The sequence below is a fragment of the Rhinoraja longicauda genome, chromosome 25, assembly GCF_053455715.1.
Source record: "Rhinoraja longicauda isolate Sanriku21f chromosome 25, sRhiLon1.1, whole genome shotgun sequence".
Lineage (NCBI taxonomy): Eukaryota > Metazoa > Chordata > Chondrichthyes > Rajiformes > Arhynchobatidae > Rhinoraja > Rhinoraja longicauda.
Genome location: NC_135977.1, coordinates 27,313,382 through 27,330,356, shown reverse-complemented (window position 1 = coordinate 27,330,356; position 16,975 = coordinate 27,313,382).

Sequence of the window (16,975 nt, the reverse complement as noted above, 5' to 3'; positions counted from 1 at the left end):
GAATTCTTTCTCTGAAGAGTAAAGAAGATTCAAGACTCCCAAGTTATTGTTCCCAGAGTGGAATGAGGACGAGAGTAGGTTTGATAGTGAAGTTCCCTCATTTGAAAAAGTCTATAAACATTCAAAGCCAAAGCATGGGCTCATACATCTTGAGCCTGGTGAAAAGCGGCCTTTCAGTAGTTGGTTTTCAGTGCATCTGGAGCATGGCTTGACAAAGTGAGGCCCAGTGCAAATTGGAGGAACAGCACCTCATATTTCGCCTAGGCAGCTTACACCTCAGCGGTATGAATATTGACTTCTCTAACTTCAAGTAACCCTTGCTTTCCCTCTCTCTCTCCACCCCTCCCCTTTCCCAGTTCTCCGACCAGTCCTACTGTCTTCGACTACAGTTTATCTCTGTTTGCTTTGATTTTACCTTCTCCCAGCTAACAATGATCTATTCTATGCTTTCCTTGATCTCGATTTCCTTTGACCTGTTTTCACGCCTTACACTTCCTTATCTATGTTCTCCCTTTCCCCTGACATCAGTCTGAAGAAGGGTCTCGAGCCGAAACGTCACCCATTCCTTCTCTCCAGAGATGCTGCCTGTCCCATTGAGATACTCTAGGATTTTGGGTCTATCTTGGGTTTGCATGAATGTTTGTATGGTATATCCAATCTGTTTGGATAGCATGCAAAACAAAACATTTCACTGTACTTATATATATATATATAAGTACACTGTGACAATAATAAACCTAAACCTAATAAGAAATTGGCATACTCATCCTATTTTCTTTATATTAGTTACTGCATATTCTGATAAACATTTTGATAGGGTGCCAAGAATCTTATTTCCAGAATCATATGGTCAGGTATGTATTTTCTATTTGTTTTGCTAGCTTATGTAGGTAAAATTTACCTTAGTGCTAGAAATTTGAGTTGGAGTATGGAAAGATTGCATACTTTTCCCCCAAATCCAATGAACTACTTTTGAAAAATCTCACTCTTCGAAATTATACGTTTCAAAGTTGAGGACTCTATTTTGTCAGCAAGCTGTTGATTGTGGAGTGAAATTGGCTTCAGAGAGGAGATTTTGCCCTTACAGTCAGTTGATCCTGCCAATCCCAATAGTTTCCTTCTCGGAGCAAGCATTTGTTGTTACACAGCAAAGTGTGTCTTGTAATTAACTTAATTGGAATATGTAAATGAGAACTGATGATTATGTGTTGATATCCCCAAAGACACTGATACTATTCAGCACCTTCCAAGTTTCAAGTTAAGTTATGACATAGAGTCCTCGCTGTCAAAGGGCAAAATGATTATATCCTTCAACTCATTCAATGTAGAGATGTGATTTTCTAATGATAGAAAATTAATTCTAATTAATGTAATTTGAATATGTATATTAGACTTAATTGCCATAATTGATTTCTTTAGTGTAATAAATATATCAAAAATAGCATGTGCTCTGAATTCTGGGTAAAGTTAGTGATTTGATTGACTGAACTATTTCAATATGTAAATTGGTCATAATCATAATTCTCAGCTTAGATATTAATCTGTGCCATACCAACTAAAACACCATTATGATTTTGAATGTTTGCTCTGAGTAAAGCTAGCTCTAATATTTCTTTTAATTTGTGCTGTTTTCCCAGGGTCAAACTCACACGAATGTTCATAAGATCATAAATGATAGGAGCAGAATTAGGCCATTCGGCCCATCAAGTCTACTCCATCTTTCAATCATGGTTGATCCATCTCTCCCTCCTATCCCCCATCTCCTGCCTTCTCCCCATAACATCTGACTCCTGTACTAATCAAGAATCTATCCATCTCCGCCTTAAATATATCCACTGACTTGGCGTCCACAGCCTTCTGTGGCAAAGAATCCCACAGATTCACCACCCTCTGACTAATGTTCTCAAGAGTGGTGCAATAAGCCAGATATTCAACCAATTTTGTCAGCATAGAGACATTGAATAGTCAAAGGGACAGTCTGCTTTTCGATAACCAGGAAGAATTTAGCCATCGTGTGTGAGGTGGTCTCGGGGCTGCTGTACCTGGTACAGGTGTGACCCTTCTTGGCGATCACCCGGGCCGTATTTCAATTTATTTGGGGATCAAAGATGGAGTGGGCCCGACGGGTCACGATGCACAAGTCCACAGAGGAAGGAAGGAAAAGCAAACCCAACTTTGCTCTCATTGTGATGGCCACCTTTGTGTGTGGCTGCATCAGGCTGTGCGTAGAGCCAAAAAATATGCTTCCATGAACGCTGGTCGCCGCGTGGGACCGAGGTCATTGTGGATAAGGATGATAATAGGTTAATTCCCGGAATGGCGGGACTGTCATGTTGAAAGACTGGAGCGACTAGGCTTGTATACACTGGAATTTAGAAGGATGAGAGGGGATCTTATCGAAACGTATAAGATTATTAAGGGGTTGGACACCTTAGAGGCAGGAAACATGTTCCCAATGTTGGGGAGTCCAGAACAAGGGGCCACAGTTTAAGAATGAGGGGTAGGCCATTTAGAACTGAGATGAGGAAAAACTTTTTCAGTCAGATAGTTGTGAATCTGTGGAATTCTCTGCCTCAGAAGGCAGTGGAGGCCAATTCTCTGAATACATTCAAGAGAGAGCTAGATAGAGCTCTTAAGGATAGCGGAGTCAGAGGGTATGGGGAGAAGGCAGGACCGGGGTACTGATTGAGAATGATCAGCCATGATCACATTGAATGGTGGTGCTGGCTCGATGGGCCGAATGGCCTCCTCCTGCACCTATTGTCTATTGTCTATTGTCTATAATATTGCAATCTGATCACTGATTGACTGATGTTTGCAAACTACGAGGCAGTTTTGATCTCTGCAGCACATTTTCATACCTCTAGTTTCCCGCTCCCCTGACCCTCAGTCTGAAGAAGGGTTTCGACCAGAGGCGTCACCTATTCCTGCAGTTCCTAGTTTCTACTGAACAATTAGTATCCAGTGTTGTGTGGCACAGTGAGCAATCTGGTTAAACTGCTGCCTCAGACGCGAGAGATTCCGGTTAAATCCTGATCTCCGGCACTGTCTGTGCGGAGGTTGCACGTTCCCACTGTGACCGGAGTTACTCCACCATTTTTTGGGAATCTTTGGTGTAAACCAGCATCTGCAGTTCCTTCCTGCACATCCCTCTTCATATATGACCATAACGTGCAACAAACCCCACCCTCCCACCAAAGGCATCCATGGGATCACCTCATAGGAGTCAACCTACACAAGCCCAAAAGCTCAACAAGCTTAGTACCTAACACTTTATCCACCCAGGCTTCAGAGGAAGAAACACTCTTGTCCACACATCTACACATATTGTGCTTACACAAGGCAGCACCCACTATGGCCATATAAAATCAGAAATACTAGCTGGCACACGTGTCCATACTACCTTCCAAGTGGTCATTCTCCCTCTCAGCTTCCGAGCCTGGGAATCATATCAACCTGCATCTTCATTGATTGAATTGATTGAAAGATACAGCATGGAAACAGACCCTTCAGCCCACCAAGTCCATGTCAACCATCGATCACCCGTTCACACACATTCTGATGTCCCACGTTGGTATCCAATTATGGAGGCCAATTAACCTACGCAACCCGCACGTCTTTGGGATGTGGTAGGAAACCGGAGCAAACCCAAGTGGTCACAGAGAGAACTTGCAAACTCCACACAGACAGCATGGGAAGTCAGCATCAAACCTGGGTCTCTGGTGTTGTGAGGGAGTAGCTCTACCAGCTGCACCACTGTTCCACCCCTGTTGATCTTTGTCACATATATTATTGATCGCCAATACATTAGGGAGGTCATTGACACTCTTTGGACAAGACGTCATCTACTCCTATGTCTTCTGATCTTCTGATCTAAGACCTTATTTTTCAAGTTACAAATACAGTGCCCTCCATAATGTTTGGGGCAAACACCCATCATTTATTTATTTGCCTCTGTACTCCACACTTTGAGGTCTGTAATAGAAAAAAATCACATGTGGTTAAAGTGCGCATTGTCAGATTTTAATAAAGGTCATTTTTATACATTTTGGTTTCACCAAGTAGAAATTACAGCAGTATTTATACATAGTCCCTCCCATTTCAGGGCACCATAATGTTTGGGACACAGCAATGTCATGTAAATGAAAGTAGTCATGTTTAGTATTTTGTTGCATCTCCTTTGCATGCAATGACTGCTTGAAGTCTGCGATTCATGGACATCACCAGTTGCTGGGTCTTCTCTGGTGATGCTCTGCCAGGCCTGTATTGCAGCCATCTTTAGCTTATGCTTGTTTTGGGGGCTAGTCCCCTTCAGTTTTCTCTTCAGCATATGAAATGCATGCTCAATTGGGTTCAGATCAGGTGATTGACTTGGCCACTCAAGAATTGACCATTTTTTAGCTTTGAAAAACTCCTTTGTTGCTTTAGCAGTATGTTTGGGATCATTGTCTTGCTGTAGAATGAACTGCCAGCCAATGAGTTTTGAGGCATTTGTTTGAACTTGAGCAGATAGAATGTGTCTATACACTTCAGAATTCATTATGCTGCTACCATCAGCAGTTGTATCATCAATGAAGATAAGTGAGCCAGTACCTTCAGCAGCCATTCATGCCCAGGCCATAACACCCCAACACCGTGTTTCATAGATGAGGTGGTATGCTTTGGATCTTGGGCAGTTCCTTCTCCCCTCCATACTTTGCTCTTGCCATCACTCTGATATAAGTTAATCTACAGCTCATCTGTCCACAAGACCATTTTCCAGAACTGTGGTTGCTCTTTTAAGTACTTCTTGGCAAACTGAAACCTGGCCATCCTATTTTTGCAGCTAACCAGTGGTTTGCATCTTGCAGTGTAGCCTCTGTATTTCTGTTCATGAAGTCTTCTGCAGACAGTGGTCATTGACAAATCCACACCTGACTCATGAAGAGTGTTTCTGATCTGTCAGATTGGTGTTTGGGGATTATTCTTTTTTATAGAGAGAATTCTGTCATCAGCTGTGGAGATCTTCCTTGCCCTGCCAGTCCCTTTATGATTAGTAAGCTCGCCAGTGCTCTCTTTCTTCTTAAGGATGTTCCAAACAGTTGATTTTGGTAAGCCTAAGGTTTGGCTGATGTCTCTAACAGTTTTATTCTTGTTTCTCAGTCTCATACTGGCTTCTTTGACTTTCATTGGCACAACTTTGGTCCTCATGTTGATAAACAGCAATAAAGGTTTCCAAAGGTGATGGAAAGACTGGAGGAAAAACTAGGTTCTGAGAGCTCACTTATACCTGCATTAAGGAGGCATTTAAACACACTTGAGCAATTACAAACACCTGTGAGGCCATGTGTCCCAAATATTATGGTGCCCTGAAATGGGGGGACTATGTATAAACACAGCTGTAGTTTCTTCATGGTGAAACCAAAATGTATAAAAATGGCCTTTAATATAATCTGACAATGTGCACTTTAACTACATGTGTAGGAAAATAACTGCAGATGCTGGTTCAAATCGAAGGTATCACAAAATGCTGGAGTAACTCAGCGGGTCAGGCAGCATCTCAGGAGAGAAGGAATGGCTGATGTTTCGGGTCGAGACCCTTCTTCAGACTGATGTCAGGGGAGGGGGCAGGACAAAGATAGGATGTAGTGGGAGACAGGAAGAGAGTGTGAGAACTGGGAAGGGGAGGGGAAAGGGAGGGACAGAGGAACTATCTGAAGTTAGAAAAATCAATGTTCATACCGCTGGGGTGTAAGCTGCCCAAGAGAAATATGAGATGCTGTTCCTCCAATTTGCGGTGGGCCTCACTATGACAATGGAGGAGGCCCATGACAGAAAGGTCAGACTGGGAGTGGGAGGGGGAGGAGAAGTGCTGAGTCCCTGGGAGATCAGGTTGGTTAAGGCGGACTGAGCGAAGGTGGTGAGCGAAACGATCGCCGAGCCTGCGTTTGGTCTCGCCGATGTAGAGAAGTTGACATCTGGAACAGCGGATACAATAGATGAGGTTGGAGGAGATGCAGGTGAACCCTTGCCTCACCTGGAAATACTGTTTGGGTCCTTGGATGGAGTTGAGGGGGAGGTAAAGGGACAGGTGTGATGTTGTATATTACAAATCTCAAATTGTGGAGTACAGAGACAAATAAATAAATGATGGGTCTTTGTCCCAAACATTATGGAAGGCACTGTACACGCTGATTTTTCATTTACAAATTCTTTGGACGCTGTTAGTAAATTAATATGGGAGGTGATCATTTTTAGCAATTTCATCAAAGATTTCTGGAGTTGAAACTTTGACTGAAGAAGCGGAGGTGTGAGAAGTGTGATAAGCCTGTGCACATCAGTGCTTACTCGTGCTGAGCTCCAGCTAGTGGGTCCACAATCTCAGGAGTACTTTTGGGAAGCAAGCAGATGGCAATGAAATACCTCAGCTCAGAGAAGCAGAGTAAACAGACTGACAACTTCCCCTCCGACAGATTACACAAAACCTTTTGGATGAATTTGGAAGACAGAAGAATACGCATTGGGAATATGAGGAAACTAACAGAGGTCAACCTTATCAAATGATTGAGAAACGTATGCCCACAATCGTGTGGCATCGGTAGATCCTGGGTATCTGGTGGTCTCCTCACTTTCACCCAAGTCTGAAGAAATGCTCTGCTCCGGAGATATAAAAAAGAAACTGGAAATGGAGGTATGATATGTGATAGTCCAACGAGAATGGAAAGCTGCTTTGATTTCTCTCAGTTCCTAATCTTGATTAGATTGTGGTGGTAGGGTATTAGCTTTGAAGTATTTTATCTCCAGATTGGAGAGAATAATTTGGGGGCAGGTCAACCAGATGTTTAACCTGGTAGTTGACAGCGCATGTCAGTGGTGGGCACCTGTGAAGAGGGCCACATAAAGGTACAGAATAGTAAAAACTCATACCTCCAGATTCAGGGACAGTTTCTTCCCCATTGTTTTCAGGCAACTGAACCATCCTGCCAACAACTACAGAGCAGTCCTGAGCAACTATCTACCTGATTAGAGACCCTCGGACTATCTTTGACCGGACTTCACCGGACTTTAACTTGCACTGAACGTTATTCACGTTAGTCCCTTTATCATGGATCTGTACACTGTGGATGGAGACAAGAGTCAAGAGTCATATGTCCCAGATAGAACAATGAAATTCTTACTTGCAGCAGCACATCTGAATATGTAAACACAGTACACTGTAAACAATATAATAAACGAGGAGAAAAGTTCAGTGTGTGTATATATATTGATTGTAATCAATGGCTTTCCGCTGGCTAGCTAGCACGCAACAAAAGCATTTCACTGTACCTCGGTACACGTGACAATAAACTGAATTAAACTAAAATTGACGATGAGTATTTCAGATCGGGGAACTTGATCTCTAATAGTTATTAGTTTAGTTTCACTCCACCGGAACAACAATGAGTGTGTTAAGCATGATGCCGCAATAGTGCTGTGCAATCAAGAGGGAGGTGTTTCTCAAGGTCATTGTCAAATTTGTGCTTCAGACTGATATTGACCGGATATGTGTTTTCGTTGGCCAATACATAAATCATATTTAATTCTTTTCCTTTTCTGAAATTGAACCCAAGGATTGTTTACAGCAATCTGAATGGGCAGATTGAGCATAAAATAAATCAAATTTCAGTGCATTAATTCTTTCCCAGAATAAATTGCTTTGTGGTTTTACAGGGTCAGACAGCAGGAGCAAAGTGGCCATTCACATTTATATTTGAATATTTGGATGCAAAGTAATGTTAGCTGCAAAAATAATCCCAGGGCTGATCATGTAAACAGCACTGCTGAACAACATGTTGTTGAATCTCTAACGCATTGAGATTCTCCAAAAACATCGACCAATCTTGCCCTGTGTTTCTGTACAACACAAGCATCATTCATTCCAAGATGTGTTGGGGAAAAAAACTGCAGATGCTGGTTTAAATCGAAGGTAGACACAAAATGCTGGAGTAACTCAGCGGGTCAGGCAGCATCTCAGGAGAGAAGGAATGGGTAACGTTTTGAGTCGAGAAGAAGGGTCTCGACACGAATCGTCACCTATTCCTTCTCTCCTGAGATGCTGCCTGACCCGCTGAGTTACTCCAGCATTTTGTGTCTGCCTATCATTCATTCCAATACGCATTTCACAACCTACGGTGAATCACAGATCGTAGTCAATATTTTGCCCTTTTTCATTGACGTCTCCGAAATGATTACAGAGTGAGGTGAAGACACATGGAAATGCAGATGCTGGAATCTTGATTAAAACATAAGCGATGGAATAACTCAGCGGATCAGGCAACATATCTGGAGGACATGGATAGGTGATGCTTCTGGTTGGGCCTCAGGAAGGGTCAACACAAAATGTCACCTATCCATGTCCTTCGGAGATACTGCCTGCCTGACCCACTGAGGTACCCCAGCACTTTTTGTTTTACGCTATGAAGTGAGTCCATTTAAATAATATTAGCCCACCTGCATTTATGAAGCCATAGCTAGATGCAAGTCATAGAGTCATACAGCATGGGAGACAAGCCCTTCGGCCCATGCTGACCAAGGTGTCCCTTCCACACTAGTCCTACTTGCCTGCATTTGGCCCATATATCTCTGTAAACCTTATCTATGCATGTTCCTGTCCAAGTATCTTTTAAATGTCAGTGCAATAATAATAAGAAATAAGATCGAGGATGAACAAAGAATACATTAAAATAGGAAGAGGGGAAGAGTTCCAAGATGCATAAATGCCCATGTCAATGTTACACTGGGGTAAGACATTGGAGACACAAAAAACTGCCGATGCTGGAATGTTGAGAGCTGGAGGCCAGGCGGCATTTGTGGAGGGAATGGACAGCCATTTCATTCAGACTTAAAACATTACTGTGGAAGTTTGAATGAACAATCACAGTCCTCTGATTGTGTACATGACATAAAGAGGTGTAGGAAAGAACTGCTGATGCTGGTTTAAATCGAGATAGACACAAAATGGTGGAGTAACTCAGCGGGACAGGCAGCATCTCTGGAGAGAAGGAATGGGTGATGTTTCGGGTCGAGACCCTTCTTCAGACTGAATAAATTCGGACATAAAGAGGTATTTGTTCCTGGTGCAGCTCATTCTCACACAGTACAACGTTAAAGCTAAGTGCTCGGTGTAAGGAGTGAAGCAAGTTTTCTAAATAATTATTCAGCCATTTTGATGATCCAGTATATTGCCACATTTTTTAATGGATGTTTGCCTTCCAACATAGGAAATGGGTGCACAGTAGAATTCTAAGGATAGTGAACCACCTAATGGACCATTCATTTGTTCGATATCTCTCTATATCACCGTCTACATGTCTTGTTTCCCTTTCCCCTGACTCTCAGTCTGAAGAAGGGTCTCGACCCGAAACGTCACCTATTCCTTTTCTCCAGAGGTGCTGCCCGACCCGCTGAGTCCCTCCAGCTTTTTGTCTCTATCTCGGGTTTAAGCCAGCACCTGCACTTCCTTCCTGCACATGTTCACTTCTGGTGGTCTTTTCGCATTTTATTGGTAAGTTGCATCGTTCTGTTTAAATGGTAACTAGCTCGATTCTTTGTTCCTACGGCAGCTGTGGTAACGGCCCCTTCACAATCAGGAGCTGAAACTTGCCTCGACAGATGACCTAGGGAATAAAATGCACAGAGTAAAGGGTACAATGGCGTTCGGGATCATAAGCACCCAGCCATTGAGCAGACCGTCATTTCATATGTAACTTCAACAAAAGGGAAAAGAGGTGAGAGGCAAATCATACTCTAAAGCATCATAAACCATTTTTAGCTGCTGTTGGTAATGGGGTATTCTTATCAAAAGAGCTCTTTAAATATTAGTGCATCTGCAGTGTTGGCGCACAGTGAATATTTCCACTTCAGACGTGAATATTCCTGATGCCGGTAGAAAGCAAGTCCGTATAATAACAGCATTAAAGCTGGATTGGCTCTGCAACTAACACATTGTCCTTCCTCTAAGTGGCATTTGTATGGAATTACTGAGGGGACTGCAATCTCCTTAGTGTCTGAATTAAAGCAATTAACTCAAAGTATCAAATACTGAGTGATCTCCACACTATATTTGATTATTGAAATAATAAGATATTTTAATAAAATTAACCTTTCACTCATATCACAAATACTAAAGACAGCTTACTTGAGCGTAGAAAGCAGAGGACAGAGACAAAAAAAAACCCTCCCCTTTCATAATGTGCAAACAAAAATGCAGTTTGTTAAGCATTGCCTTGGGTCTTTGATGAATAATAAATTATCTCTCAGAGTCAGGCCCTGAGCAGCCTTCTCAGATATCTTCCATGTGAAGATAGACACAAAATGCTGGAGTAACTCAGCGGGACAGGCGTCATCTCTGGAGAGAAGGAATGGGTGATGTTTCGGGTCGAGACCCTTCTTCAGTCTGAAGAAGGGTTTCAACCCAAAACGTCACCTATTCCTTCTCCAGAGATGCTGCCAGTCCCGCTGAGTTACTCCAGCATTTTGTGTCTCCCTTCTTCAGACTGCCTGAAGAAGGGTCTCGACCCAAAACGTCACCCATTCCTTCTCTCCAAAGATGCTGCCCGTCCCGATGAGTTACTCCAGCATTTTATGTCAGACTTCTCAGATGCTTTCTTTTTTAGTCATTCTGGTCCTTTCCACTTCTGCCTATCTTCCCAGTGTCACTACTTCTCTGAACATTTGAATTCTTTAGTTCTTGTTTGGTAACAAAGGAATATGTGCCTTTGGAATCAGAAACTAAAGTGGGGCAGCAATGAGTTCTTGTTATGTGTAACCTTCTTTGTGGCTCAATAAACAAACACAATATTTTTTCACCACGAATGAATCTACCTGCCTTTCATAGCTGCATCTGACTGGTCTCTATGGGGCCGTTGGAAAATAGCACATCTAGGGCAACATGGTGGCACAGCGGTAGAGTTGCTGCCTTACACTGCCAAGGACCCGGGTTCGATACTGTCCAGGTGTGTTGTCCTTACGGAGTTTGCATATTCTCCCAGCGACCACATGGGTTTTCTCCAGGAGCTCTGGTTTCCTCCAACACTCCAAAGATGTACAGGCTTGTAGGTTAATTGGCTCAGTAAAATTGTAAATTGTCCCTAGTGTGTGTAGGATAGTGTTAGATTTAGATTTTATTTTTTAGATTTAGAGATACAGCGCGGAAACAGGCCCTTCGGCCCACCAGGTCCGCGCCGCCCAGCGATCCCCGCACATTAACCCTATCCTACACCCTAGGGACAATTTTTACATTTGCCCAGCCAATTAACCTACAAACCTGTACGTCTTTGGAGTGTGGGAGGAAACCGAAAATCTCGGAGAAAACCCACGCAGGTCACGGGGAGAACGTACAAACTCCGTACAGATGGCGCCCGTAGTCAGGATTGAACCTGAGTCCCTGGCACTGCATTCGCTGTAAGGCAGCAACTCTACCGCTGTGCCACCGTGCCGTTAGTGTACGGGATTGCTGGTCGGCGTGGACTCGGTGGGCCGAAGGGCCTGTTTCCACGCTTTGTCTCTAAACTAAACTAAAATTAAAACGGAACTAATCTGACAGTTCTTGTCCCACCCCATCCCCTGACATCAGTGTGAAGAAGGGTCTCGACCCGAAACGTCACCCATTCCTTCTCTCCAGAGATGCTGCCTGACCCGCTGAGTTACTCCAGCATCTTGTGTCTACCTTCGATTTAAACTAGCAGCTGCAGTTTTCTTTCCTGACAGTTTTGCACATTGCATTTCCCTGATTGCCCCTTTAAGATTGCCGTGATAAAAGGGATTTGAAATATTCTTGACCGTGAAGAGCCCTGTTCTACTTGAATGACATTTAATGAATTGTAGTATCTATAATCTTTGGGTTCATGAGTGTCTTTCGGGTAACAGAAGGCTTTCTCTGAGGGTACCAGGTGATGCTGCTTGACGTTGCAAGACAACAGTCTGTGTAAATATAGAATACTACAATAATGTGCCATGCATTAAACCCTCAGGTTACTTGTTTCACTTCATCAGAATTTGAAAACTGCTCATTCAGAGTTTAAAATATGAGAAACGCTAAGACATTAAAAAAATATATATCTATAACCCAAAGTCCATTGGCTTTATGGGCTACTGGCAACATTATGTGCACTCTGTGTGTTCTCCTTCATCATCTATCTGAACAGCCGTAGTTCAAGCACTTCAAACATGCCAGTGATTAGCATGCCTTTAAACATCAAACTCAGCAGAATAATGTTGTGTCTCCTTGGATGCGTGTTATTAACATTATTCACCATGGACCAATTCAAAGTTTTTTAATTTAGAGATACAGCATGGAAACAGGCTCTTTGGCCCACCGAGTTCACACCGACCAGCGATCCCCGCTCACTAACACTAACCTACGCACACTAGGGACAATTTGCAATTTTACAGAAAACAATTAATCTAAAAACCTGAACGTCTTTGGAGTGTGGGAGGAAACTGGAGCTCCCAGGGAAAACCCAGGTGGTCATGGGTAAAATGTACAAGCTCCGTACAGACAGAACCCCTGTTCAGCATCGAACCCGGGTCTCTGGCGCTGTTAGGCAGCAAGTCTACCTTCATGCCACCGTGCCATTAAAAAGCAAGTTTGGTCACAAAGCACAAAACAGTGTCAGATAGTCTCCTTCTGAGATTAGTTCCACTAGCGTCATTTGAGCTGAAGATCGGAGAGCTGGCTCATACACAGTTGCACATTTGACAATAACGACCACCTATTTACTTGCATAACTTTATCTGTGCTGCTACATTCCAATGAAGTGATCTTTAAATAATTTAAACAATTAAAACCACTTGAAATTAAAACAATTACATTTATTAAAACACATTCGAGCACCAATAAATAATTTAAAACAATCAATTAAATTAAAATGAAACTGATCTTGCCTTTATCTTCCTAACCTGCAAGTCAGGATCTCCGTTCAAGTGAATGGAGAGTCTTATCCCATCCCAAGTATGGCTGGCTGTGATGCATTTCCCAGACTAATACAAAGGAATTTCAACACGTCTGACCTTCTCTGCTGGATTCTATGCATTAACCTATGAGTCGCTGAAAGCTATTATGTACCTTAGGGGAATGGAGAACCCGAGGACAAGATGATGCTTTGATGATGATACTTTATTGTCACTTGTAGGTGCAGTGAAAATTTTTGTTTTTGCATACAAAAAGTCGCCACAAGAGCGCTTATAAAGTTACAAAAAGTACTCATCCCTTCTTCGTCCCCCCCCCGCCCCCCACTGGGTCCCCCTTCGTTCTCTTTGCCCCCCCCAGGCCACGTCCGAAATGGTTCTCTGTCGCCAGGCCTCCCTTTGTTCACAACGACGCGGCCCATCCACCTCGGCCCGACTCCAACTTCAGCCCAACTCCGTTCGAGGCTCCGACTCGACCTCATCCTCGCTTTAAGGTGAAGGGGAAAAGATTTAATAGGAATCTGAGGGGTAACTGTTTCACACGAAGGTTGGAGGGTGCATGGAACGAGCTGCCGGAGGTGGTATCGAGGTAGGTACTATCACAATGTTTAAGGAACATTTGGACAGGTACATGTACAGGACAGGTTCAGAGGGATATTGACCAAATGCAGGCGGGTGGGACTAGTGTAGATGGGACATGTTGATCAATGTGGGCAAGTTGGGCGGAAGGGCCTCTTTCCACGTTGTATCACTCTATTAGAAAAGCCAATCATCTTCAGCACCCCCTGTCTACAAGGAACTTGTTCTACATGTATTTATAATACTTAGTATTTTTTAATAAAAATGGTGAATTAGTGGAAACAGCTCTTTCGTTATATTACCTGGAGTTGTGATATCTTACATTATTGCTATTTATTTGCATAAGCATGGTTGTGCTCCTAAGTTCCATGAATTAAACTTAAGATAGTCAAGAACATTTAGCCTTTGGGTATTCCGTTTTTATCCATCTTTTATGCTTACATAAATTTATGGAAACATTTCGTTTCAAATAAGCATTAAGCCGAGATTAGTCCAATGCCAGCAAATGTTCACTTAATTCAGTTTTTCACTATTAAGCAAACACAGTCCAGAATTTTCTCCTTGGGTGCAGTTCAGAAGTTGGAATTTAAAATGCGCTGATTCTGATGCCTATTATTGCTATGAAATTGTGCTAAATCTCCTGCGATTAGAGTAAACCTGAATATCATACGGATGTAAATCAGTGTCAGTGCTCAGGCCCGGGGAATGAACCCAGCTGACAGAGTGGTGGGTGTGTGGAACACGCTGCCAGGGCTAGTGGTGGACAGATATGATAGTGGCGTTTAAGAGGCTTTTAGATAGACACATGAATACACAGGGAATGGGGAAATATGGATCACAAGCAGGCAGAGGAGATTAATTTAACTTGGTATCTTAGGGCAGCACGGTGGCGCAATTTTCGAGTTGCTGCCTTACAAGGCCAGAGACCCGGGTTCAATCCTGACTATGGGTGCTGTCTGTACGTGAGTTTATACTTTCTCCCTGTGACCGCGTGGGTTTTCTCCAGGTGCTACCATAGAAGAAACATCCCATACTCCAAAGACGTACAGGTTTGTACGTTAGTTGGCTTCGGTCAGAATTGTAAATTGTCCCTAGTGTGTAGGATAGTGCCAGTTTACGGGGACCATTAGCTGGCAAGGACTCGGTGGGCCGAAGGGCTTGGTTCCACGCTGTATCGCTGAACAAAACTACACTGCACTAAACCAAACTAATCATGTTCAGCCCAGACGTTGTGGGCCGAAGAGCCCTTCTCCTGCGATGTCGTGTTCTTTGTTCTCTGATGTTTTCACAACAAATATTGTACCATTAGATATGAAAAATGTTCTTTTTCGTCAACCATCACTTAGTGCAACAGGTTTAGGGACCTGCAGTAGGATGATTCTTCCAATTTTTAATATGAATCCCATATCTCCATAGAAGTCCATTCGAAGGAGCAAGAATTATAAAGCAGATATCTAAGGATAAAGTTTCAACAATGCTAAAAGTGAAACAAATCATCAGAAAAATGGCTACAAAACTCTAATCAATGGAGCGATTTTTTTGCGATCATTTTGGTTCGAAAAGAACATTCATAGCATATAAGCATTTATAATCCATGTCAAGTTGGTACCATATTGGTGAGTACATGTACCCAGCACACACTGGCTGTATTCAGTGTAGTCGTACCATAAGATGGAAACATTATGAACTACAGAAGCTGGTGTAGTTATAAAAAAGACACAAAGTGCTGGAGTAACTCAACGGGTCAGGCAGCATCTCTGGAGAACATGGATAGATAATGTTTCATGCCGGGACCCTTCTATATCATCACCTATCCGTGTTCTCCAGAGATGCTGCCTGGCCTGCTTTGCTACTCCAGCACTTTGTGTCTTTTTTAGTCTTACTATGTCATTGGTCAGTAGACATGTACGATACGATACAATACGATAGGACTTTATTTATCCCAGGAGGGAAATTGGTCTGTCAACAGTCACAAAACCCAACAAGATACATGAAACATGAAATCAAAGTGAATTGGGGATATGCAAAGACTGGGGGAGGGGGTAGGAGGGGAGGCAGAAGAGGGAGGAGTTGTACAGATGACAGCCACAGGGAAGAAGGATGTCCTGTGGCGTTCTATGCTGCATCGTGGTGGAACCAGTCTGTTGCTGAAGGTGCTCCTCAGGTTGACCAGCGTGTCATGGAGGGGGTGAGCTGTATTGTCCAGGATGCTCCGCAGTTTGAGGAGCATCCTCCCCCTCCAAGACCACCTCCCGTGAATCCAACTCCGCCCCCAGGACGGAGCCAGCCTTCCTGATTAGCTTGTTGACTCTGTTGGCATCCGCTGGGTCTACAGTGAGAGTCAAAGACAGATGATGACATTATACCCTTTGCTTGCTGGTCAGAAGCCAGTGGAGTACATGAATCCACATGACTGCAGACGTCCCCGCATCGCAGGGTGCTATTAAATACTTGTGTATCGCTTTTTGGCCACTGCATGTCACTAAGAGGGCTCCACCTCCCTCCAAGTCCAGCTCCTTCAATTTAGCTTATTTTAGTTTCGAGATACAGCAAGTCCGCGCCGACCAGCAAATCCCGTACTCCAGCACGATCCTACACACGAGCGATATTTTACACTTCTTACCAAAGTCAATTAACCTACAAACCTGTGCATCTTTGGAGTGCGGGAGGAAAACAGGGCATCTGGAGAAACCCCACGCGGTCACAGGGAGAATGTCCAAACTTCATACTGACAGCAGCCGTAGTCGGGATTGAACCTGGGGTCTCTGGTGCTGGAAGGCAGCAAATCTACCACTGTGCCACCGTGCCGCCCCTGCACCTGGTGTGTGATCAGAGGAGGTAAATGATGAAGGGCATCACCCGATATCCAAGCAGTCATTCTGAACCAGTCGGATCCGCTGTTTCCATTTGATTCAATGTGGCAAATCAAAGGAATGTTACTTGACAACAAGAGCTGCCTGCTGTTGGCATGGCTCATGACTCCATTGTCAGCATGTGCACATCGAGAGGATTCGGCCAGATGAAATGTGGTGAAGCCTGCTGAAACAACATTTCTACCGCATGCACCACTCTACTGGAGCCTTGCAGTACCCAGCAGAACAGCCGTCAGCACAGAAGGCTCAGTCTCCCCACTGAGAGACCATCGTCTTTTCCAACGGCCTTGTGGTAAGAGATGAGCTGCCGGAGGAGGAGGAATTGGAAGGCAAAAAGAAGACTCAAACTAGATGGCCCCTTTCGGACCAAGCTATCTGGAACAACCGACCTAACTGAGAAACCACCGTCACCCATAAATTTCCCATTCATCAATAGTTCCTCACTGATCTTACAAGCTTTTGTCTCCTTTTCATCTCTAGGCTTTGTCCACCTACCTCCCTATCAAATCCCCCCTCTCCTGGATCCACCTATCACTTGTGTAAGAAAGAACTGCAGATGCTGGTTTAAACCAAAGAGAGACACAAAAAGCTGGAGT